Below are 26,523 nucleotides of genomic sequence, written 5' to 3' on the forward strand. Positions count from 1 at the left end.
GAATCTCTAGGATGGCCTCTGATGTGGAATACATCAAATATTCCAAAACTGTTCTTAGTATGAAGAAATGAAAGCAAAAGGAAAACACAGTCGTTAGTCACGAAGATATGTGCCCTACTGTACTGTTAAATGATGATGGCATTCCCTTGGGTAAGATATTCAGGTCGTGAAGTAGTCCCCACTTTGTATTCCCGAGAGGGGACTACTCAGGAGGACGTTGTGATCAGGAGAAACAAAACCAACAATCAACGGTTCGGAGCGTTGAATGTTGGTTCCCCTAACCTTGAAGGTATGTTAGAACATTTAAAAAAGGAAATGAATGGGTAGAAGTGACAAATTGTGGGGATTAGTGAAATTCGGTGACAGGATGAACAGGATTTCTTGTTAGGTGGGTACAGTGCTACAGTGCAGGAGCAGAAGTAAAAATGAATAAAAAAATAGGAATGCACTAAGCTACCACGAACATAATAGTGAATGCATTATCGCAGCAACATCCACCATGGTAGTGCAAGGTCATATGCCTTCTAGTACCGCAAATGTTGAAATCACTGAAAGAATGGACGATGAGATAACAGAAATTATTCAGATGGGTTCAAACGGCTCTGAGCACTATGAGACTTAACATCTATGGTCATCAGTCCCCTAGAACTTAGAACTACTTAAACCTAAGTAACCTAAGGACAGCACACAACACCTAGTCATCACGAGGCAGAGAAAATCCCTGACCCCACCGGGAATCGAACCCGGGAACGAGGGCGTGGGAAGCGAGAACGCTACCGCACGACCACGAGTTGCGGACATATTCGGATAGGTAATGGAGCGGAAAATTTAATTGTGGCCACCGACTGGAATTCGATAGCAGGATGAGGAAGAGAAGGAACAACAGCAGTTGAATATGGCCTGTTGACAAACAAATGAAACAGGCAGGTGCCTCATAGAATTTTGCACAGGGCAGAATTTAATAATCGTTAATACTTAAATGCAGCAGATGAAGCAGGCACAGTGGAATGCAAACGTCTCAAATACAAGATCGACAGGAAGTGCAAAATGGCTAAGCAGGGATGGCTAGAGAATAAATGTAAGGATGTAGAGGCTTATCTCACTAGGGGTAAGATAGATACTGCCTACAGGAAAATTAAAGATACCTTTGGAGAAAAGAGAACCACTTGTAGGAATATCAAGAGCTCAGATGGAAACCCAGTTCTAAGCAAAGAAGGGAAAGCAGAAAGGTGAAAGGAGTATATTGAGGGTCTATACAAGGGCGATGTACTTGAGGACAATATTATGGAGATGGAAGAGGATATAGATGAAGATGAAATGGGAGGTATGATACTGCGTGATGAGTTTGGCAGAGCACTGAAAGACCTGAGTAGAAACGAGGCCCCCGGAGTAGACAACATTCCATTAGAACTACTGAGAGCCTTGGGAGAGCCAGTCCTGACAAAACACTACCATCTGGTGAGCAAGATGTATGAGACAGGCGAAATACCCTCAGACTTCAAGAAGAATATAATAATTCCAATCCCAAAGAAAGCAGGTGTTGACAAATGTGAAAATTACCGAACTATCAGTTTAATAAGTCACGGATGCAAAATACTAACACGAATTCTTTACAGACGAATGGAAAAACTAGTAGAAGCCGACCTTGCGGAAGATAAGTTTGAATTCCGTAAAAATATTGGAACACGTGAGGTAATACTGACCCTAAGGCTTATCTTAGAAGCTAGATTAAGGAATAGCAAACCTACGTTTCTAGCATTTGTAGATTTAGAGAAAGCTTTTGACAATGTTGACTGGAATACTCTCTTTCAAATTCTGAAGGTGGCAGGGGTAAAATACAGGGAGCGAAAGTCTATTTACAGTTTGTATAGAAACCAAAAGGCAGTTGTAAGAGTTGAGGTTCATGAAAGGGAAGCAGTGGTTGGGAGGGGAGTAAGACAGGGTTGTAGCCTCTTCCCGATGTTATTCAATCTGTATATTGAGCAAGCAGTGAATGAAACAAAAGAAAAATTCGGAGTAGGTATTAAAATCCGTGGAGATGAAATAAAAACTTTGAGGTTCGCCGATGACATTGTAAGTCTTTCAGAACAGAGAGAGTAGTTGAACGGAATGGATAGTGTCTTGAAGGGAGAATATAAGATGATCATCAACGAAAGCAAAACTGAATAATAGAATGTAGTCGAATTAAGTAGGGTGATGCTGAGGGAGTTAGGTTAGGAAATGAGACACTTAAGTAGTAAAGGAGTTTTGCTATTTGGGGAGCAAAATAACTGATGAGGTCGAAGTAGCTAGGATATAAAATGTAGACTGGCAATGGGAAGGAAAGCGTTTCTGAAAAAGAGAAATTTGTTAACATCGAGTATAGATTTAAGTGTCAGGAAGTCGTTTCTGAAAGTATTTGTATGGAGTGTAGCCATGTATGGAAGTGAAACATGGACGATAAATAGTTTAGACAAGAAGAGAGTAGAAGCTGTCGTAATGTGGTGCTACAGAAGAATGCTGAAGATTAGATGGTTCAAAAATTGTTCAAATGGCTCTGAGCACTATGGGACTCAACTGCTGTGGTCATAAGTCCCCTAGAACTTAGGACTACTTAAACCTAACTAATCTAAGGACATCACACACATCCATGCCCGAGGCAGGATTTGAACCTGCGACCGTAGCGGTCGTGCGGTTCCAGACTGTAGCGTCTTTGACCGCTCGGCCACTCCGGCCGGCAAGATTAGATGGGTATATCACATAACTAATGAGGAGGTGTTGAATAGGATTGGGGAGAAGAGGAGCTTGTGGCACAACTTGACTAGAAGAAGGGATCGGTTGGTAGGATATGTTCTGAGACATCGAGGGATCACCAATTTAGTATTGGAGGGCAGTGTGGAGGGTAAAAATCGTAGAGGGAGACCAAGAGATGAATACACCAAGCAGATTCAGAAGGTTGTAGGTTGCAGTAGGTAGTGGGAGATGAAGCTTGCACAGGATAGAGTAGCATGGAGAGATGCATCAAACCAGTCTCAGGACTGAAGACCACAACAACAACACCAATACTTGGGATAGGGATCATGAACGAAGATTGTATGTGGAAGCGAACTGGAGACACTAAAAGGTTTCAGATTGATAATATAATGCTAAGACAGACTCTAAGGACCAGACTTTAAACTGCAAGAGAATTCTAAGCTCAGACATTGGCTCTGAACATAACTTATTGTTTATGAACTGTAGATTCCAATCGAAGAAATTGCAATAAAGTAGGTAATTAATATGATGGAAGCTGGATAAGTGTAATGAACCAGAGGTTGAGAGATTCAGAGGGACCATTAGGCAATGATTAACTAGAGCAGGGGAATGCAGCAGACGACGAATGGGTGATTTTGAGAGATGAAATAGAGAAGGCATCAGAGGAGTAAATACGTAAAAAGACAAAGCCTAGTAAGAATTCTTGGATATCGAAGAGTATATTGAATTAAACTCATGAAAGTGTATTAATAAACATGCAGCTAAACAAGCAGGTAGGAGGTAACAACATCTAAAAATGAAATTGACATTGCGAAATGGTTAATCGGGGTTGGCTAGAGAGCTGATTTAAGGGAATGGGAGCAAATGTAACTAGAGGAAAGATAGATCCCGCCTACAGGAATATCGAAGACACTTTTGAGGAACAGAAAAGAAGCTTTATGTACGTCAGGGGCTCAAGTAGGAAACCCGTACCAAACAAAGAAGAGAAAGCTGAAAGGTGGAAGATCTACGCAAAGGAAAGGAAGTTGGATTTCATTCTATGAAAAGGGGATGTTGATGAACACGGGACAGGGTATATGGTAAGACGAAAAGATTTAGAGAGTGCACAGGAAGACTAAACCGCTGCAAGACCGTTGGAGCAGACGACATTCTCCAGAACTTCTGAAATCTCTGGGAGAGCCAGCCATGAAGCTATTGTATTTTGTGTGGAGGATGTACAAGACAGGCGAGATACTCTTCGACTTAAAGAAGAATGTAATAATTCCAACTTTATGGAAATCAGGTGCTGACAAGCGTGAGTATTACCGAACTATAAGATTAGTAACTCATCGCTACAAAATACTAACAAGAATTATTTACGGAAGAATGGAAAAACTGGTACAAGCCGAATTCGGAGATGAGTTCCGATTCTGGAGGAAAGAAGGAACACGCAATGCAGTACTGACCTTACCACATATCTTAGAAAATATAATAAGAAATGATAAAACCTTCTTTTTCATCTTTGTAGGTTTGGAGAAAGCCTTTGACAATGTTGACAGGAAAATATCCCTTTACGTTGTAAAGGGAGCTAGGGTCAAATATAGGGAGTGGAATGCTATTTACAACTTGTGTAGTAATCACACGGCAGTTGTAGAAGTCGAAGGATGTGAAAGGGAAGCAGTGATTGAGAATGCAGTGAGACAGTGTTGCAGCAAATTCCCGTTATTAACAGACTCTACATTTTATAAGAAATAAAGGAAACCAAGGAGTTGTCTGGAAAGTGCATTAACGTTCAGGAAGAATAAACAACAACTTTGACGGTTGCCGATGACACTGTAATTCTGTCAGAGACGGAAATTATTTTGAAGAGTAGTTGAACCGCGTAGATAGTGTCTGATGTGAGGGTACTAGATAACCGTCAGTAACTCAAAACGAGAGTGATGAAATGTAGTCGAATTGAATCAGGCGATACTGATTAGATGGGTGAACGAGACAGCAAAAGTAGTAGATGAGTTCTGCTATTTGGGCAGTAAAATAACAGGTAACGGCCGACATAGAAAGGATGTGATATGTAAACTGGAAACGGAAAGTAAAGTATTTCTGAAGAAGATAAATTAATTAACGTGGAACATAACGTGTTAGCTAGACTTTTCTGAAGGTTTTTGTCTGAAGTGTAGCCTTGTGTGGAAGTGAAAAGTCGTCGATTAACCGTTCAGACAAGAAGAGAACAGAGGCTTTTCAACTGTGGTGCTACAGAAGAATATTCAAGATTCGATGGTTAGATCATGTAATCAATTAGGAAGTACTGAACTTAATTGGGAAAGAAAGATATTTGTAACATGACCTGACACTTTCTGAGACATCGAGGTATGCCAGGTTTAGTACTGGAGGGAAGTGTTGCGGTTAAAAATTGTAGAGGGAGAGCTAGAGATGATTACAGTAAGCAGGTTCAAAGGGTTCAAATGGCTCTGAGCACTATGGGACTTAACATCTATGGTCATCAGTCCCCTAGAACTTAAAACTACTTAAACCTAACTAACCTAAGGACATCACACACATCCATGCCAGAGGCAGGATTCGAACCTGCGACCATAGCATTTGCGCGGCTCCGGACTGAGCGCCTAGAACCGCTAGACCACCGCGGACGGCAGCTTCAAAAGGGTGTAGGTTGCAGTAGTTATTCAGAGAAGATAAGGTCTCCACAGGATGGAGTAGCTTGTACAGCTTCTCCAGCTGAATACCACAATAACAACAACAACATGTTTTCGCCTTTCAGGTTTATAGGCGTGATTGTTTAGTAGTGAGCTCCCGGGTGTGTAGCCGAGTTGTTGTTCTCATTTTGTACATTACTATTTGACAACCGACCCAGCCGTCTGTTTCAGGCACTACGTGTTTTACTTCTTGGTATATTGAACTACTCTAGCGAGATGTCGAAATGATGAACAGTGGCTTCAGGCCAAAGGTAGTTCAGAGCCTTGTTGGAGTCCACACGTAAGAGCAAAACTCGTGAGCACGTGAAAAAAACGGATGGATCAGTCATGGAAATGTAGTACAGAAAATGCAAACAACAAATCGGCTGAAAACCCGGAAGCTGACAATTAGCATTATAAAGTTATAACTCGTCAACTTTCATTGAAGGTGTTAACTTTTCTGACGTAATCAGGAGTAAACTTACAATTATGTATAAATTACGTATGCGTTAACTACATAGTAAGGTTTGTATGAAAGAAATACTGTGACTGTACGAATTAGAAACATTTGTGGCGGTGCCTGCGAGATGGGAAAGGGGGATGCACAGTTATTCAAACTGCTATACCTACTTTGTTCGTATTGCAGTAGCTTTATCAGCTTTCAAAGTTTCTTATTCAAAGGAAATTATTCTACCAGCTGCTGATGAGAGTCTTAGTTTACCTCTTTTTTTACGTTTATAATAGCAGTGCTAGGCTTCTTCTTATGTCCTCCTTGCTCCATCAATAATACGTTATTTTCCTACCAACATTGCAGAATTCTCTAATTTCATTTACTTTATGTTCCACTATTCTCATTTCTGCTGTTGTTGTTGTAGTGGTCTTCAGTCCTGAGACTGGTTTGATGGAGCTCTCTATGCTACTCTATCCTGTGCAAGCTTCTTCATCTCCCAGTACCTACTGCAGCCTACATCCTTCTGAATCTGCTTAGTGCATTCATATCTTGGTCTGCCTCTACGATTTTACCCTCCACGCTGCCCTCCAATACTAAATTGGTGATCCCTCGATGTCTCAGAACATATCCTACCAACCGATCCCTTCTTCTAGTCAAGTTGTGCCACAAGCTCCTCTTCTACCCAATTCTATTCAATACCTCCTCATTAGTTATGTGATCCACCCATCTAATCTTCAGCATTCTTCTATAGCACCACATTTCGAAAGCTTCTATTCTCTTCTTGTCTAAAGTATTTATCTTCCACGTTTCACTTCCATACATGCCTACACTCCATACATATACTTTCAGAGACGACTTCCGGACATTTAAATCTATACTCGATGTTAACTAATTTCTCTTCTTCAGAGACGCTTTCCTTCCCATTGCCAGTCTACATTTTATATCCTCTCTACTTCGACCTCATCAGTTATTTTTCTCCCCAAATAGCAAAACACCTTTACTACGTTAAGTATCTCATTTCCTAATCTAATTCCCTCAGCATCACCCTACTTAATTCGAGTACATTCCATTATCCTCGTTTTGCTTTTGTTGATGTTCATCTTATACCCTCCTTTCAAAACACTGTCCATTCCGTTCAACTGCTCTTCCAAGTCCTTTGCTGTCTCTGACAGATTTACAATGTCTTCGGCGAACCTCAAAATTTTTATATCTTCTCCATGGATTTTAATACCTACTCCGAATTTTTCTTTTGTTTCCTTTATTGCTTGCTCAATATACAGATTGAATAACATTGGGGATAGGCTACAACCCTGTCTCACTTCCTTCCCAACCACTGCTTCCCTTTCATGCCCCTCGAATCTTATAACTGCTATCTGCTCTCTGTACAAATTGTAAATAGCCTTTCGCTCCCTGTATTTTACGCCTGCCACCTTCAGAATTTAAAAGAGAGTATTCCAATAACATTGTCAAAACCTTTGTCTAAGTCTACAATTGCTAGAAACATGGGTTTGCCTTTTCTTAATCTTTCTTCTAAGATAAGTCGTAAGGTCAGTATTGCCTCACGTGTTCCAACATTTCTACGGAAACCCCGAGGTCGGCTTCTACCAGTTTTTCCATTCGTCTGTAAAGAATTTGCGTTAGTATTTTGCAGCTGTGACTAATTAAACTGATGGTTCGGTAATTTTCACATCTGTCAACACCTGCTTTCTTTGGGATTGGAATTATTATATTCTTCTTGAAGTCTGAGGGTATTTCGCCTGTCTCATACATCTTGATCACCAGATGGTGGTGTTTTGTCAGGACTGGCTCTACCAAGGCTGTCAGTAGTTCTAATGGAATGTTGTCTACTCCGGGGGCCTCGTTTCTACTCAGGTCTTTCAGTGCTCTGCCAAACTCTTCACGCAGTATAATATCTCCCATTTCATCTTCATCTACATCCTCTTCCAATTCCATAACATTCTCCTCAAGTACATCAGCCTTGTATAGACCCTCTATATACTACTCCGCCTTTCTGCTTTCCCTTCCTTCCTTAGAACTGGGTTTCCATCTGAGCTCTTGATATTCGTGCAAGTGGTTCTCCTTTCTCCAAAGGTCTCTTTAATTTTTCTGTAGGCAGTATCTATCTTACCCCTAGTGAGGTACGCCTCTACATCCTTACATTTCTCCTCTAGCCATCCCTGCTTAGCCATTTTGCTCTTCCTGTCGATATCATTTTTGAGTCGTTTGTTATCCTTTTTGCCTGCTTCATTTACTGAATTTTTATATTTTCTGCTTTCATCAATTAAATTCAATATTTCTTCTGTTACCCAAGGGTTTCTACTAGCCCTCGTCTTTTTACCTGTTTGATCCTCTGCTGCCTTCGCTATTTCATCCCTCAAAGGTACCCATTCTTCTTCTGCTGTATTTCTTTCCCCCATTCCTGTCAATTGTTCCCTTATGCTCTCCCTGAAACTCTGTACAACCTGAAGTTTTTTCAGTTTATCCAGGTCCCATCTCCTTAAATTCCCACCATTTTGCAGTTTCTTCAGTTTAAATCTACAGTTCATAACCAATTGATTGTGGTTAGAGTCCACATCTGCCATTGGAAATGTCCTGCAATTTAAAACCTGGTTCCTAAATCTCTGTCCTACCATTATATAATCTTCTGCTACTTCTCATTAATTTCTTGTTTCTTCGACCTATCCTTAATCCATATTCTGAAGGCATTACATATTTCGTTCAATTCAACAGACTCTGTCATTATTCTTCACATTCTCTGAGGATAGCAAATTCTTCAGCGAACCTTTTCATTAATTTCCTTCCACCCTGCGTATTGTTTTTTTCAGCAACCTGACTGCATGAGCTGCTAAGCTGGTTATGTAATAATTCTTGCACTTTCCTGCTCTTCCTATTGTGCGGTTGATGTTTTTCCGAAAGTCTGATGGTGCATCGGCAGTCTCAATCATTCTACGCACCAACGCGAGTAGTCGCTTCATTGCCACTACACCCAAAGGCTTTAGGCATTCTGAGGGAATGTTATCTATCCCTTTTGCTTATCTAATCTTAAGTCGTCCAAAGCTCTTCCAGTTTCTTACTGTTGTACTGACTCTCTGACTCTTCCCTGTCGACTACTATTTCTTCGTTTATCATTTCATTAAAAAAAGTCCACTCCGCCATAGTGGCCTTCATTTACTCGTACCACCCATCCGCACTGTCTTCTGCATTTAGCAGTGGAATTCCCATTGCACTCTCAATGTTATCACCCTTGCTTTTAATTTGACCGAAGGTTGACTTTGCAGTCGATTTTCTTCACACTTTTCATGTAGTCATTTCGCCTCAGCTTCCCTAAACTTCCAAATCATTTCATTAATAAACGACTTGTTTTCTGTATTCCAGTATTGTCCTGAAAAAAATATTTTATGTAATAATATAATATTGTACTTCCTTCTTTCGTCGATGAACTAAAGTACTTCTTTTGTTACCCATAATTTCTTCGCAGTTGTCGACCTTGTACCTACGTTTTTCTTTCCATCCGCCGGCCGGTGTGGCCGTGTGGTTCTAAGCGCTTCAGTCTGGAACCGCGTGACCACTACGGTTGCAGGTTCAAACCCTGTCTCGGGCATGGATGTGTGTGATGTCCTTAGGTTAGTTAGGTTTAAGTAGTTCTAAGTTCTATGGGACTGATGACCATAGATGTTAAGTCCCACAGTGCTCAGAGACATTTGAACCATCTTTCCATCCTCTGTGTTTGCCCTTCTTAGAGATGTCTGTTTTTCTTCAACAGAACTGACTACAGAAAATAAATTAATACAAAGATAAATAAAAATTACTCTGGCAGATGCGATCTGCAGATGTCAAAGACCGATCACAGGATTATTTGAGAAGTTCTGTAGCGGCTTATGCCCGAGGAGCAGCTCGTGTTTTGTAGCAAGCCACCTGTGATACATCTACTTCTGCAGCTTTTGGGGAAGGTGATAGACGGAGTGAACCAGAAGGAATTTTCCGGAGTATCTTCGTTTCACGAGCGTGTGGCCTGACGGCCTTGTCTCTACCCTTTCTGTCGGAGTGTTGGCCGTTCGCCTGCAATGCAGAGAAAGTAAATATGCGTCCGGAATCGGGCCTCTCACACCAATAGGCGGGAGAACACAGGGGATTCGCACATACAGTTTACATAGTCCAGAATCGTGTGCTGCTTCTGTTGTTACTTACATACTTCGAAGGGTTTCCCACAGCGCTAATGTTGCAATCCGCATGAACATTTTCGGGAGACAACGCGATTGCTTTATGAGAAGTTGTGGTCGTCCCAGAACGACTGCAAGACGTACCGTAGACTCTGTACCAGGTGAGCCGAACTTCTGACGTCATAACCGGAATCTGGTGAAAGAAGAAGTAAAAGTACTGATTATGAAAGAGAACCAAGTGTAATGGACACATATAAACAGTTAGGCAAGATGGAAAGAAAAGTCTGAATGTTGATGATTTCAGCACAACCGGGCGATACTGTTAACGACCTATGAGGGACTCCGAAGCTAATTCCACTGCTGCATACATAAGCCGCTGAGTGACTGATTTCCAGGAAACATTTTGGGGAACTTCCGCAGTCTTTATGAAGCAAGACTTTCCGCTCGGGAATTTGATTAATATCCGTGAACCTTACTCCCACTGCAGAATCATGAAAATTCGAAATTGTAAACAAAACGAATTTTGGGTAAAACGGTTCAGAGCTTTTCCGCTCTAATGTTTTAATCTTTTGTCCACATGAAGATGTGGCTTTTAGTATAATCGAATCGATAGTGATCCAATAATAAAAGAATAATACAGCTCAAGCGTTTATTAATACCCAAGAGAACGAGCTGAGATATTTAGAAATCAATGAAAAATATTCAAACTGCTGTTACACACCACAATCTCCAGAGTTGGAGGTCCACCGACTTACGTAGAGTACGTCAACATGATGACATACAGTCACAAACGTACTCAAGTGTTTTACCGACTCCTGGCTACAGTTCTTTTATTCCCTTAAGCAAAACAGTTTTCTTTCGTTTTTGTTCAAATGGTTCAAATGGCTCTGAGCACTATGGGACTTAACATCTGTGGTCATCAGTCCCCTAGAACTTAGAACTACTTAAACCTAACTAACCTAAGGACATGACACACATCCATGCCCGAGGCAGGATTCGAACCTGCGACCGTAGTAGTCGCGCGGTTCCGGACTGAGCGCCTGAACCGCTAGACCACCGCGGCCGGCCTCCGTTTTTGTAATACATGCTCTACAACTCTAATATCTTTGATGAAATTCATATTTTCACTCTAGGTATCTAATAAGACTTTACTGACCGCAGTTTTGGTACCATTTTCGAGTCGACAAAAATCTATATTGCGATAAAAGGATCGTAGGAGAATACGTTAACACGTGAAAAGAGACAGCTAAGTTAAATGTTGTGTAAGAGGTATGTGCTGCCTGCGATATGTAAGCTATAAGAGAATCTGAGACCAAAGAGCAGTGTAGACTGCAGTACGAACTGTGTAGCAGTAGCAGTAAGTTGTTGCTAGCGAGCAGTCGCCTGTCTGCCCTTGTCAGTCCAGTATGGTGTATCGTGTTGGCTGGGCCGGTCGCGGTGCAGCGATGCCGGAGCCTGAGTATTATTGTATAAGGTAAAAAGCAGCCTCGCGCATATCTAGTAACGTTATGTGAAGTCCCATGTAAATCTTTTAAAAATATCCTAACAATAATCTTCGTGATATAAAGTAATTTCTAACAAATATTCATTTCAGTTTAAGGAATTTACTAATTTCTTCAACCCATGATCATTCCTATTGTTGGAAAAGAAAAATCAGTTGCTTCGTTTCATAAAATGACAAATCTATCGGCCAGCATTGCACGGAGCTGTCCCGGAAAATTTTTATATAAGAGCAGATATATTCGCCGTTTTTATTGAGGTAAGAATTTTTCTTTTTTTATTCAGAATGATCTTACAGGGCCATGACGCAGCGCTGCTGTCGTCCAAATTCTACCAGGTTACTGAATTTATTTTTTATTACGAGGTTTAGGAATTTTTCTGTTTCGAGCTTACATTAAATGAGAAAAGAATTTCTGTAGGGAGGTTATAAATGGGAACCAGCTTTGTTCTGAGGTTACACTAAGTTAGAATCACATTCATTATTCTTATTATTACTTATGAAATTTCTGTGGGAAAGTTACACTTGGCGACATCCGGCCAGGATCGTATTTCTTTGTGAATCTCGGAGAAGTAGTCATATATCTGCTTTTATTTACTTAAATGTAGTCTGCATCTGGCGCAACGCATTTACTAATTTGTCACTCTTTCTTTTACAGATCATCGGCAATTTATTGCTCTTTGTTGTAATTGTATTTGTTCCATTTTTGCTTTGACTTTGTTTCATTTTGTGCTTGATTTTGATTTGTGAAAAATGCCGCGAAAAACTGTTAACAGTACGTCGCGATGTGCAATGAGTGAAATAGCCGACTCGAATAGCTTGACCAATAATAACTGCGACACACAGTGTAATAGTGATAATCGTCTAAATACAGACAATCAGTGCGTACCGATCACTAGTAATGATTTCAATACTAATGATGAGCAATCAAATTCAATAGTGTCCTCTGTTAATTCAACGACAATTGATGACGCGGCACGTTCCGTTACAATGAACGCTGCCCAGTTTGACACGCCCAATTTGCAAAATTTACACAGTGAACAGACAAATGTTTCTAACGAAGATGAACAATGTACTCAAAGTACGTCAGATTTATTTGATTCCGGTGTAGTGACCAACAGTGCACGTCCGATTGGCAAACCTTTTCAAGAATCACAGAATAACCAAATGGTTACACAAAACTTGACACATGCAGATACACCATCACACAGTACAGAGAATAGAGCCGCTAATTTTGGCTGGGATCAAGTTATCGCATTATTACTACAAATGAGTGAAAAACTAGATAACCATTGCAAACAACTTAATGAAAGTTTCAAACAGCGGAATGAAAATTTCGACAACCATTTCAAACAACTAAATAAAAAAATAGACAATCAGCACAAACAATTTAATGAAAAACACGACAACCATTTCAAACAACTTACTGAATCGTGAAAACAACTCAATGTAAGTTACAAACTGTCGAATGAAAAACACGACAACCTTAACGAACAGAACAACCAACTTAGTGAACAGATTACAGCCGTTACCGTGCAACGCCATGACACTAAAGAACAATTACGTGAGGAATGTAAGGCTTGCGCAAGGAATAGTAGCGCAGAGTTACGTGATACACGTGTAGCCACAACGAAAGTACTTAGAGATGAAAGTAGTGCAGTCACTGAACAATGTTCTGAAAAAGCAACACAGTTACGGGACGAGTTTAATTAATGTCAGCAGAAGTTTTACACACGCTAGATGCGGGAGTCGATAAGAAATTTGAACAACAGAACACCCAAATTGACGAACGTTTTAAAGTGACAGAAATGAAAAATGTTTCAGCCTTTAACATATCACAGCATACGCCACTTTGCGAACATTTGTCAGACTCACACAGCCAGTATAATTTAGGTAATTTACAGAGAGTACGTGAGTTAGATTCGGAACAGTCACAGACAAATAGATTCTCATGCAATCCTGAACCTGTTCAGATGTACAGAGACGATAATTTTGATTACAAGTATGTTCTATCCGTGAGGAAATTTAAAGTATTTAATAATGCCAGAACACAGATTCACGCTTTGGACTGGCACTGCTTTAGTATTTTCAACAGCTTTGCCTGTAATGCAGAAACTAGAACTGGCCTGGATAAAAAAATTTACTTTTGAATTTTCACCGGCATTGCCGGTAACACAGAAACTAAAATTTATTTGCAGTGTGTAAGAGACCTCAGGGGATTCATTACACTTCGATGAATATGTGCCGTAACGTGCACAGGGCCCTGAGCCGTAGTAGTGCTATTTCATCTTTAGTTTTCTGCACTGCTGCCTTCTCTTCTACTATCCTTTGTATCTATCAAAACAGCTCTTTAACTATCGGTCTATCTAGGGTTAAGGATGTATAAAGAAAACCTGATATGGCGAGTTTTACCTGAAAGTGACAGTTTTCATTGGGCACTCTCGAAATGACAAGAACTATAAGTGTAATTTTAATAACAGACAAAATTGTAATCATCAGTATGTACAACATTTTGAGAAATCGTCAAAATTATCAGCAACCACATTTTGGTAACAATAGACGCTTTTCTCCGTAACAGCATCAAAAACAACCGGTTAGCATACCTAACCAACAATGTAATGTACAAGGTCAACCAAGCTTTAATGTTTCGCCGCCTACACGTATAGCGTCGGCCAAACCAAATAGTAACGCACAACAACAAGGAAATCAGTACGTGCAGAAAACACATCATTTTAACTCGTACCGCAACGCGCCGTATAGAAATGACTATCATGACAGACGTAAAGGTAATGAGCACAATTTTCAGCGTACGTTTAATAACAGTCGGTCTTCCAGCAGCAGACTCATCCGCAACAACAAATTATCATGAATGAACCAGACAGTAGATATCATCCCGAACGTAATACGTCAGGACGAAATAACAGAACAGTACAAATAGTCGAAATGCTACAGCATCCTCCCGAAAATAACAGTACGTCAGAAAGAACTTGACTAGATACAGTGCAGAATGAATCTTCCAGCAACGTAAGCCATACTTTCGACACACAGAATCTTGTTCACGAAAATGTTATAAGTTTTGACGACATCCGATACACACTTTTGCATGAAAGACAGAATCACAGCGTATGTAGACGACATTCTTATTGCAGAAGCTAACAGGTCTGAACACAATCTGACTCTTGAACAACTGTTACGAACTTTTCGTGCACAAGGACTCACAGTTAATCTCAGTAAATCGCACATTGGCAAAAATTCTATAAAATTTCTTGGACATGTAACTTCAGCAGAAGGCATTGCGCCTGACCCGGAAAAACTTCAAGCTTCACGTGACATTACTGTTCCTACGACGGAGAAACAACTACGCATCCTTTTGGGTTTAAGTAACTTTTTTCGTAAATTTATTCATTACTCTGAATTAGACACCTAGATTACGTCAGGTGACGGGTAAAAACACTATTTGGTCCTGGGATAGCCCAGCACATTCTGAATTTGTCAATCTGAAACAAGCTTTGTTGAATGCAGCACTTTTATCTCATCCAGATCCTATTAGAAATTTTTCCATTTCCACCGACAGTTCTAACACCACTTTAGGCGTACACATTATTCAGGAAATTGAAGAAGATGGTACTACAGTAATTAAAAACATCGCCTTTGAGAGTCGCATTCTGTCACCTGCTGAACGCAATTATTCTGTCACAGAACTTGAAACATTATGTGTTGTATGGGCATTTACGAGATTTCGGCATTTTCTTTATGGAAGACACACCACCGTTAATCATAGAGCGATACAGTTTTTACTTGCAGCAAAATTTACACACGACAGATTAAGCAGATTATTTACAGGAATTTAATTTTACAATTGTTCACATTCCCGGTACACAAAATATTGTAGCAGACGCACTATCCCGTTCTCTCAGCAACAATCCGCAAGACATCACAACCAGCTTCTGCAAAGCAAATTTCAGCGTCATGTGTATTCAACAAGTTGCACTTGAAAATTTCATTTCGTCGTCATTACGAGACATAGCACAAGAGCAGAGTAAAGACAACGTATGGAAAGAAATTAAACACCTTTGGCAAGATAGGAATAATGTTACCATTAGAAACCATTACACTGTACGCAATAATATTCTGTTCCGCCCCTCTCACCCTGACAGCAACAACTGGTTACTGTGCATTGCTGACGAACTTGTTAACAAATTAATTTGGTATACTCATTTAAGTTACGCACATTACGAAGCCAGAAAATGTTTTCTTATACTGAGACAGAAGTGTTACTTGGCCAACATGGAGAAACGTATTCGACGAGTTTTAGCGTCATGTAAAATCTGCCAGAAAGCTAAGTCAGATACGACTTCACATATTCCTCCATTACATCCCATTGTACCTGTTAAATTGAGACACATGGCCGCTGTAGACATTTTTGGTCCGATTTCCTGAACTAATAGAGGTTTTTGCTACATCTTTGTCGCTGTTGAACTCACTTCGAAATTTGTTACGTTCACTCCACTACGCAAAGCTACTGCTAAATCTGTTTCGAATGCATTTGTAAAACATTTTTATTCCTTGTAGGGCATGTATTGAAAGTAATTTCCGACAATGGATCACAGTTTCGATCTGCTATATGGACACGTATGTTACGAGCTAGAAACATTTCTCTGATCTATATATCCAGGTACCACGCTTCCTCGAAAACTTGTGAACGACTAATGAAAGAAATTGGTAAACTGTGTAGAATATACTGCCATAAAAAAATATATTGATTGGGATACACACATACTATCATTCCAGGATGTAATTAACTCCATACCGAATGAATCTACTATGCTATCTCCGACTGTTATAATGAAAAATGTTGAACCACCTAACAAAATTAAAGAATTAGTATCCTTTCTTACATCTCGTCGACTACGACACCATGAAATAATTGCCATTTCGCTGAACAACATCAAACGTGCCGCAGAGCGCCGGAGAAGACAGCAAAAACAGGTTTGTACACGCCGTGACTTTCACATTGGACAGAAGATATTAGTACGTACACACTATCTATCCAACAGAGGAAAGAGTAGATGCAGTAAATTTGAGCTTCTATATGAGGTCCATATCGAATTCGCAGCATTCCTCACCCCAATGTAGTACATGTCGAAACTCTGAGGAGCAGAAAAAGTAAACTCAATCACCATGTCTCCAATATTAAACCCATTATTGAATGAACATACTTTATGATTTATCACACTGTAATGCCATTTCCTGATTTTTATATGACCTCTTATGGAATTATATTTATATGACTACTTACTGATGATTATCGTATTTTTTCTTGGCAAGTGCCCGGCAAGGTAAGGTTAACAGGTCGCTTTTCTTGTCGTTACACATAAGACCGTGCACATTTTTCCAGATAAACTTTAAGATATAACAAACACCAGTTGACTTTGACATTTTGTCTTATCATATGACAACATCGTGACTATTTTACATTTTTTTTGATACTACGTTATGATACTCTGTGTACATTTTTTTGCACTTGAAAACTGTCTGTGTTTTTGACATAATACGTTTTCTGTCATGCTATGCTGCATGCTTAATTATATCACTAGAAACCAGTTTTTATTTAATGGGTATATGATTTAAATGCAAGACATTAATCATTGTTCATCATTTTCAGAAAGCAATAACGTGTAAAAGAAATAAATTAAACAAACCACAGTGGATTACTATGAAATGGGAATTTCACCTTCGGAATGAACGAAAGAAGATGCAATACCTCGTCATGAAGAGTAAATGGATCAGAATTAACAAGCATTAACAAGAATATACTATACACATCGTATGACAGCAGTCTTGACAAATTTTTTCTTTCAGAATACGAGGCGACTGATGCAGGCTGTCAGACAGAACTACACATCTTAGTTTTAGTGATGATATATGCTAGAAATAAGAAACTCTATACTATGAATAGTTATATGAAGTAAATGGTAATATGAATAATGAACAATGAAGTGTATTTTTGCAGATGATAATGAATGGTGATGAATAGTTATATCAAAAATATGCTAATATGAATAATGAAGCTTTTCTTTGCAGGTGATGATAGTAATAAAGTTATGGTAAAATGAATAATGATGTTTCTCTTTGCAGATGAGAATAATGATGAAATTTATATATTTACTGTTAGTTAAGAAATGCTATGTAGTTACTTAAGTATTTGTTGCAGTTCGTTTTGACAGTATGTCTTATGTCACATGGTATAATGATTGAATGTTTTGGAAAGGACAGCTAGAGTACGTACATATTGAGTACACGTTTCATTACCTGTTAATTCGAAGTTCCCTACTTTTCAGCATAATATGCGTATCTGATTTCAGCTTAACAATTCATTTTGTATTTTTTCCAGGAGAAGCTATTCATGAAATTAATGTGCTATAAGCAGTTAGTCATTAAACCTGTTCTAGTATTTGCATTTTTTTTTACCCATTTGTGTGTGTCATTCATGAATGTGATCACATATACTCTACTTGTTTCAGCTACAGCTGCAGCTGACTCATGACGAAAGTCGTTACCTATCCTCATTTGTAGCAATGAGTCAAAAGCAAATATTTTCATGCCCCAGAAATTAATTATCGATCCCAACGCAATGCATTGCTAGCACAAAAAAAAAAGGAAAAAAATGTACTACCAGTCCCAAATAATGCTACCAGTTTAAGAGAGTTCTGAGTAATACTGAATCATGTTTTCTAACCATAGACCTTGAGTAATAGTTACAGTGTGTTACATTTTAAATATGTCCTATGTCACTTGAATGACAAGTTCTGAGTAATAGTGAATGATATTTTCTAAAAATGCATATATGCTATGCCAATAATTTCTGTAAATAATATTTTTGTTATACTCTATAAATTCTATGCCAATAATTAACTCTCATTTTGAATTATGACTTCTAATGGATTGTAACTGGCCAATGAGTGCCAATGATTACTATAACTAGGTGAATTATGTTAATACTATGCCATTCATTAGCTTCTGTTTTGGATGATGACTTCTGATGGTTTGTAACTGGCCAATGAGTGCCAATGATTACTATAACTAGGTGAATTATGTTAATACTATGCCATTCGTTAGCTCCTGTTTTGAATGATGACTTCTTATGGTTTGTAACTGGCCAATAAGTGCCAATGATTACTACAACTAGGTGAATTATGTTAATACTATGCCATTCATTAGCTCCTGTTTTGAATGATGACTTCTGATGGTTTGTAACTGGCCAATGAGTGCCAATGATTACTATAACTAGGTAAATTATGTTAATACTATACCATTCATTAGCTCCTGTTTTGAATGATGACTTCTGATGGTTTGTAACTGGCCAATGAGTGCCAATGATTACTATAACTAGATGAATTATGTAAATGGTAAGCTGTTAATTAACTCTTGCTTTGAATGATCACTTTTAAATAATGTATAAAAATGGTTTGTAACTGGCCAATGAGTGCCAATGTTCACTGTAGTCAGATGATTTATGAACATTATTCTGTAATACTTTATACATAGTACAGAAATGTTCCGTAACTAGGCATTGAGTGCCAACAATTAGTCAAATCGGTTGATAGACTAGTGTAATTCTCAATGATGACTAGCATGAGACTTATTGTCCTTCACCTTCTGACCTAATTACCAGAAATTACTGTAATATACGTTTGACCTGTATATCCTTATGATCATGGAGCACTATATTTGGTTTCTGCTCTAATTCTACGTTGGTGAATGAATGTGGTGTTGACACATCATGTTGTCCTCCACCTTGAACAATGGAGATGTTATTATGGTTCCACTGTTTGGGGTACCTAATGTACTACCAAAATGATAACATGGAATATTAATACAACATTTCAGTGTCTTGGCTACACTGATTAATTCTTCAGGGAAGAGAACTTCGGATTGTCTCACTTTCTGTTGTGCTTCTGTAGAAAGATATGGACATTCAGTGCAGCTCCGTGCAACCTAATGTGCTACAACCATGATGCAATCCTTCCCTTTCCTATCCTAGTTCTAGTAAAATGGTAAAAAAAATACTACAGTGCGTATGCACTTTATGTCATTTGTTAATATGTTTTGTACTCATTGCGTATACATTTTGTCATTGCTTGATATGTTCTGTACTATAGTGTGTATGCACTTTATGTCATTTGTTAATATGATTTGTACTCATAGCGTATATATTTTGTGATGTCTTGAAATGTTTCGTACTCAGTGCAAGTGCACTCTATTTCATTTTATGTTCTGTACTTGTATATGTGTATATACTATGTGACTGTCAACTTAGTTAATTAAGTAGATTTTAGAAAAATTTGTTGCTCATGGCAAGTCCAATTGGCTCACCATCGCTACCAAATTTTTGCCACCCCAATGGAGGGTTATGTAAGAGGTATGTGCTGCCTGCGATATGTAAGCTATAAGAGAATCTGAGACCAAAGAGCAGTGTTGACTGCAGTACGAACTGTGTAGCAGTAGCAGTAAGTTGTTGCTAGCGAGCAGTCGCCTGTCTGCCCTTGTCAGCCCAGTCTGGTGTATCGTGTTGGCTGGGCCGGTCGCGGTGCAGCGATGCCGGAGCCTGAGTATTATTGTATAAGGTAAAAAAAAAAGCAGCCTCGCGCATATCTAGTAACGTTATGTGAAGTCCCATGTAAATCTTTTAAAAATATCCTAATAATAATCTTCGTGATATAAAGTAATTTCTAACAAACATTCATTTCAGTTTAAGGAATTTACTAATTTCTTCAACCCATGATCATTCCTATTGTTGGAAAAGAAAAATCAGTTGCTTCGTTTCATAAAATGACAAATCTATCGGCCAGCATTGCACAGAGCTGTCCCGGAAAATTTTTATATAAGAGCAGATATATTCGCCGTTTTTATTGAGGTAAGAATTTTTCTTTTTTTATTCAGAATGATCTTACAGGACCATGACGCAGCGCTGCTGTCGTCCAAATTCTACCAGGTTACAGAATTTATTTTTTATTACGAGGTTTAGGAATTTTTATGTTTCGAGCTTACATTAAATGAGAAAAGAATTTCTGTAGGGAGGTTATAAATGGGAACCAGCTTTGTTCTGTGGTTACACTAAGTTAGAATCACATTCATTATTCATATTAATATTTATTAAATTTCTGTAGGAAGGTTACAGTTGTTTCGGCAAAGAAAATTTTTATCCTAACCTTCACTACTCCTCTCTACGTAGCTGTTGACACTGCATGTGTGGAAAGTGTCGTCGTTGACGGACTGTATGACGAAAATCAATGTTCCCATACCATATTGAACGACATGTCACTAAACAAGAGAAAGAAAACAGAGTAGCTATCAGCAACTTCACAGTGGATGACGGAGGCATTTTTCTCTTGTAACAACACTAACGAAACCGAGAATGCTTCGCAATTGCTAAAAATGTATGGGAATTATATATACATCTTAATCTCCTTCTCTACCTTACCTCCCTTCATCTCCTCCTCTCCTTCACTTTGTTTACTACCTCCCCCCCCCCTTCCACACAGCCCGTGGTATCACGTATCGGTACCACCTTACCGGCGTTATAATGCTGGTAACCAAACTGCAAGTTTCCGTCGGATGCTGGCAGCGGTAACATGGGATCAGGCGGGAACAATGATTTGCGTCCTCTAACCCACACCTCCAGTGACTCTGGACTATCAGCGCACTCTGCAGCAACTATACAGGACTGCCGGCAGCAACTACACAGGCCACTTATGCTCAAAGCCGCCCCACTACGTGACGCAATGCAGATGCCACCTAGTCTCGGCTCAGAGACCATCGTTCATGCTTTAGTTCTGAGACCATCATCCCTGGTGCTGCTGTATGAGCTGGACTCCATTTCTTGGTGCAGTATTTGTAATGAGTCTTCATACACTGGGAGAATACAAGTCAAGTCTTGTTTGTAAGTTTGCCGTATCAATTTCTTTGCTAATCGTTTCTGCTCCTGAACAGCTTTCCTACGACAGCAGTTGCCACACCACTCTCTCACCCACCTCTCCTTAGCGTTGTATACGACAAAAAAGCCACTCTTATTGCCCATCTCCTCTTTCCTGTTTTCGATTTTCAGCCCATCCGCCCTCCTCTCCTCCTCTCTCTCTGATTTTGCCCCTAGTTCATTGTCACTACAAACAAAACGTCGACTGAGAAATTAAGCCAATTAAACTGCATCGGTAAATCCATTGGTATTTAAAAAAATGGTCCAAATGGCTCTAAGCACTGTGAGAATTAACATCTGACGTCATCAGTCCCCTAGACTAAGAACTACTTATACCTAACTAACCTAAGGACATGACACACATCCATGCCCGAGGGAGGATTCGAACCTACGACCGTAGCAGCAGTGCGGTTCCGGACTAAACCACCTAGAACCGCTCGGCCACAGCGGCCAGTCCGTTTGGATCAATAAGATAAATTGTACAATAGATGAAACATCTCTCGAGCTGCTGGATCTGTGAGCGTAGTACCTTCAATGACAGTGTCCTTCATAGTTTTCATCTGTGAGCGGATGTGATTGCACAGTTTCAGATTATTCGGGTTCCATTGCAGTATTCTAATCAGAAGAAGATAAACCATAAATACAACATAACCACTTTTCTCTTAAAACTGGTTGCGACGTGGAAACCAAAGCAGCACACACTGTAGCTTAAACAATTATCGTTTAACACAATATATAAGGAGGAAGAATACTTCTGAAAGAAGCCATTTACGTAATTGTTCAAATGCACTGATATCTAAGTTGACCTCTTCAAGGACATTGGCACATATGTGGCCATTAACCTTATGCTGAAAGTATTGAAGAACATGAGGTCCTGTAAGGGCAGTGGTTACATTTGTGGCACTGTTTTCCATAGGTTGGCTACCCTGACTTATTTTTGACTGTAATGAAGAGAGATATTTTTTATATGTGTGGATAGTCAGCGTCTGCCTGTCGTTGAGTAGGTGCATTTGAAATCATAATTTACACTTTTTTACAGGAGAATTTTTCGTCTACAATTTTTATTGTTTGCTTTGAACATTTATTATTTTAACGTTACTGTTGAAACAGTGATATCTGGGAACTATTTTGTATAAATCGACTGTTTACAAACGTACACCTTTGTGGACACAGTGCAATAGGTAAGATAACATGAAATGAAACGTAACCACCAGTGTCTCAATTATAAAATATCGTTTTTGTCATTTTGTTACTTTCATTTAAATTTCAGTTCTCTTCCAACATTATTAAAAATGAATCGAAGGAAAGCATTGAACCCAGAGGAAATTTTACTCACTTTAAAATCTGTTGACGATGTCAATTGTTCTGATTTGGGCGTAATTACAAGTGATGAAGGCAGTGATATTCCTGTTGACGATTCTGATGATGGCAGTGTTACTGGTGATGACATTGTTGCTACTGGTGGTTTAGCTGTTGATATCGCAATTCAGTCAATAACAGTGCAGACCAATAGTGTAACTACGAGTACAAGTTCCACAGTTTCGAATTCTCCAACATCTTCCCATATTATATGCTATCCAAACAAGGAAAATGACTTCGTTCATAACATTGTTGCATTCTGTGACGTTTACAAAAGTAATAGGGATCCTTCAGTAGAAAAGACATCATAATCTTATTACTGAAACATTTTCACTCCCGAAGCACTGGATGCGATAGCTAGAGAGACAACACGGTATTCTTTTTCAAATGGTGACTGCAATTTCTTTATATCAGTAAGTAAAACTCACTGCTTCTTAGCGATTAATTTCATTATGACACATATAAGGTACCCAAAATATCGTATATACTGATCTAGTAATCCAGCTTTGAGAATGGATCTTATTGCTGACATTACGTCACTAAAGCGATTTGAGAAAATAAAAACTTATTTACATTTGGTGGACAGTTACGAAATCCCTGAAAACAACACTGACATGCTTATGAAAGTGAAACCCGTTTGGACATACTGAAAAAGACATTTTCAGGGACAGTAACTTCCACTGCATATCAATCTATAGATGAAATGATTATCCCCTTCAAGAGTAGAAACAGGGCGAAACAGTATATAAAGTCCAAACCCAAAAAGTGGGAATTCAAAGCTTGGATACGCTCTAGCTCAGATGGATACGTGTCATTTTTTGAGACGTGCCAAGGGAAAAGGCAGGAACAGAATAACACACTGAGCCCTAACTTAGGTCTTATTGGGAACACTGTGGTAAGATTGCGTCAGGAGTTAGAAGGAAAGAATCACAAGATCATTTCTGATAATTTATTCACAACAATCCCATTGCTTTCGTATCTGAAGCAAAAGAAAGTTCATGTATTGGGAACCATAAGGTCCTACACACTGAAGAGTGCAGAGAGTAAATTGACCACAAGCAAAGTTCTAATGAAATCAGGTTGAGGTTCAATGTATATTTCTACTTCTAATGACAATATTACAGTTGTGCAATGGGTGGATAGAAACATTGTCCACGTGGTATCTACCTCTGCTGGAGGGTCACCAACTGATACTGTCAGAAGATGGGACGTGAAGAACAATGCTTGCATAGATATAGAGAGGCCATATGCTGTAGCAAGCTACAACAAATTCATGGGCGGAGTAGACATGATTTACCGGCTGGCTGAAAACTACCCTCACACAATGGAGAGCAAACAGTTACAGAGCTTGGAAGCCTGCAAAGGAAGCGTGGCAGACCATCAGACACCCCTGACAATGCTCACTTGTAGAAAAGGCAACGCACTGGATGTTCTGCAGGTATAAGACTGGATGGAATAGCGTATTTCCCTGAAAAAAAGAAATGTAAGAATCCTCCTAGGTGCAGACTTGACTTCCGCAAGGCGTTCGATACAGTTCCCCACAGTCGTTTAATGAACAAAGTAAGAGCATAGTGGGATGGAAGAGTTCCTAGATAACAGAACGCAGCATGTCAGTCTCAATGGAGAGAAGTTATCTAAAGTAAGAGCGATTTCAGGTGTGCCGCAGAGGAGTGTCGTGGGACTGTTGGTATTCAAAATATACATAAATGACCTTGTGGATGACATCGGAAGTTCACTGAGGCTTTTTGCGGAAGATGGTGTGGTATATCGAGAGGTTGTAACAATGGAAAATTGTTCTGAAATGCAGGAGGATCTGCAGCGAATTGACGCATGGTGCAGGGACTGACAATTGAATCTCAATATAGACAAGTGTAATATGCTGCGAATACATAGAAAGAAAGATCCCTTATCATTTAGCTACAATATAGCAGGTCAGCAATTGGAAGCAGTTAATTCCATAAATTATCTGGGAGTACGCATTAGGAGTGATTTAAAATGGAATGGTCATATAAAGTTGATCGTCGGTAAAGCAGATGCCAGACTGAGATTCATTGGAAGAATCCCAAGGAAATGCAATCCGAAACAAAGAAAGTAGGCTACAGTACGCTTGTTCGCCCACTGCTGCGATCCGTACCAGATAGGGTTGATAGAAGAGATAGAGAAGATCCAACGGAAAGCAGCGCGCTTCGTTACAGGATCATTTAGTAATCGCGAAAGCGTTGCGGAGATGACAGATAAACTCCAGTGGTAGACTCTGCAGGAGAGACGCTCAGTAGCTCGGTACAGGCTTTTGTTGAAGTTTCGAGAACATACCTTCAACGAGGAGTCAAGCATTATATTGCTCCCTCCTACGCATATCTCGCGAAGATACCACGAGGATAAAATCAGAGAGATTAGAGCCCACACAGAGGCATACCGACAATCCTTTCCACGAACAATACGAGACTTGAATAGAAGGGAGAACCGATAGAGGTACTCAAGGTACTCTCCACCACACACTGTCATGTGGCTTGCGGAGTACGGATGTAGATGCAGATGTAGAGATAACAAATGGAAAAGAAGAACAAGATACATTTGCAAAAAATGCCAGGTTACCGTTTGCCCAGAATGTATGAAGTTCTTCCATAATACATGAAATGATCAATTTCTCGTTACTTGAATTTTGCCATTATTCATCACATTTTTTTGGTTTCTTTATTTTTTTCACCATGTTTGCTCTCATGTAAGCCGCTATACACCATGTACACAAATGTGGCCATTTTGTATTTTCATTGTTGTACAGTAAATTGAAGCATTTGTTGAAAAAATATATTTTTAATGACTTTCTTACATCTCAAATATATTGTTAAAAATAATTGTCATAATTGAAATTATAAAAAAAAACTCGTCCCTGAAGAGGTTGAAACTGACTGTGACGAAGAAATTGAAACCGCAGGTTTCCAAAGCACAGCAGTTTGTTTCTCGCAGTCTGGTTTACAAAGTAATCTTTATATTATTTAAAAATTATATTTCTTCTGTCCATTTGGAAGTGATTAACAATTTGAGACAAAAAGTTCAAGAATTTCTCGAGGTTTCTGCTAATAACAATTTGTAGTTGCATATCAAGATTACGTTTCCTTATCATACATATCGAAAATATGTAGCCTCTTTCGGCCCGAGTTCTTAAAACAGTATTGTGTAAGAACAGAAAATAAATCGGTGAAGAACTTTTCCGAATTTTTGATGATAATATTTCCCTTTTATATGTAATACATACATACTTGTGTATTCTATATAGTAACAAGTACGTTGCGAGTTTCTGTCCAGACTTTAATAGAGAATCGTGTAAAAATTTGAACTGTCTCGGTCAAGAACTTCTTTTTGCTAAAAGTGTTTCTATATGTATGTACCATTTACGTTCAAAAAAATTTGTACCTATATCCGTCGGAAGGTACCATGTAAGAATAGGATGTAAATTGCTCGAGACTTCTGTGTGTGTGTGTGTGTGTGTGTGTGTGTGTGTGTGTGTGTGTGTGGAAGGGGGGGGGGAGTTTAGCAAAGATAGTTTATAAGAATATTGTGTAAGTATGTGAAGTAGCTCTGTCAAGAACTTCTCGAGAATTTTCTAACAGCATTTCCTTTTAATGCATTATACATATATTTATATTTATGTTCGTTATAGCCTGTGTTTGTCAGAG

The sequence above is a fragment of the Schistocerca americana genome, chromosome 3, assembly GCF_021461395.2.
Source record: "Schistocerca americana isolate TAMUIC-IGC-003095 chromosome 3, iqSchAmer2.1, whole genome shotgun sequence".
NCBI classification, from domain to species: domain Eukaryota; kingdom Metazoa; phylum Arthropoda; class Insecta; order Orthoptera; family Acrididae; genus Schistocerca; species Schistocerca americana.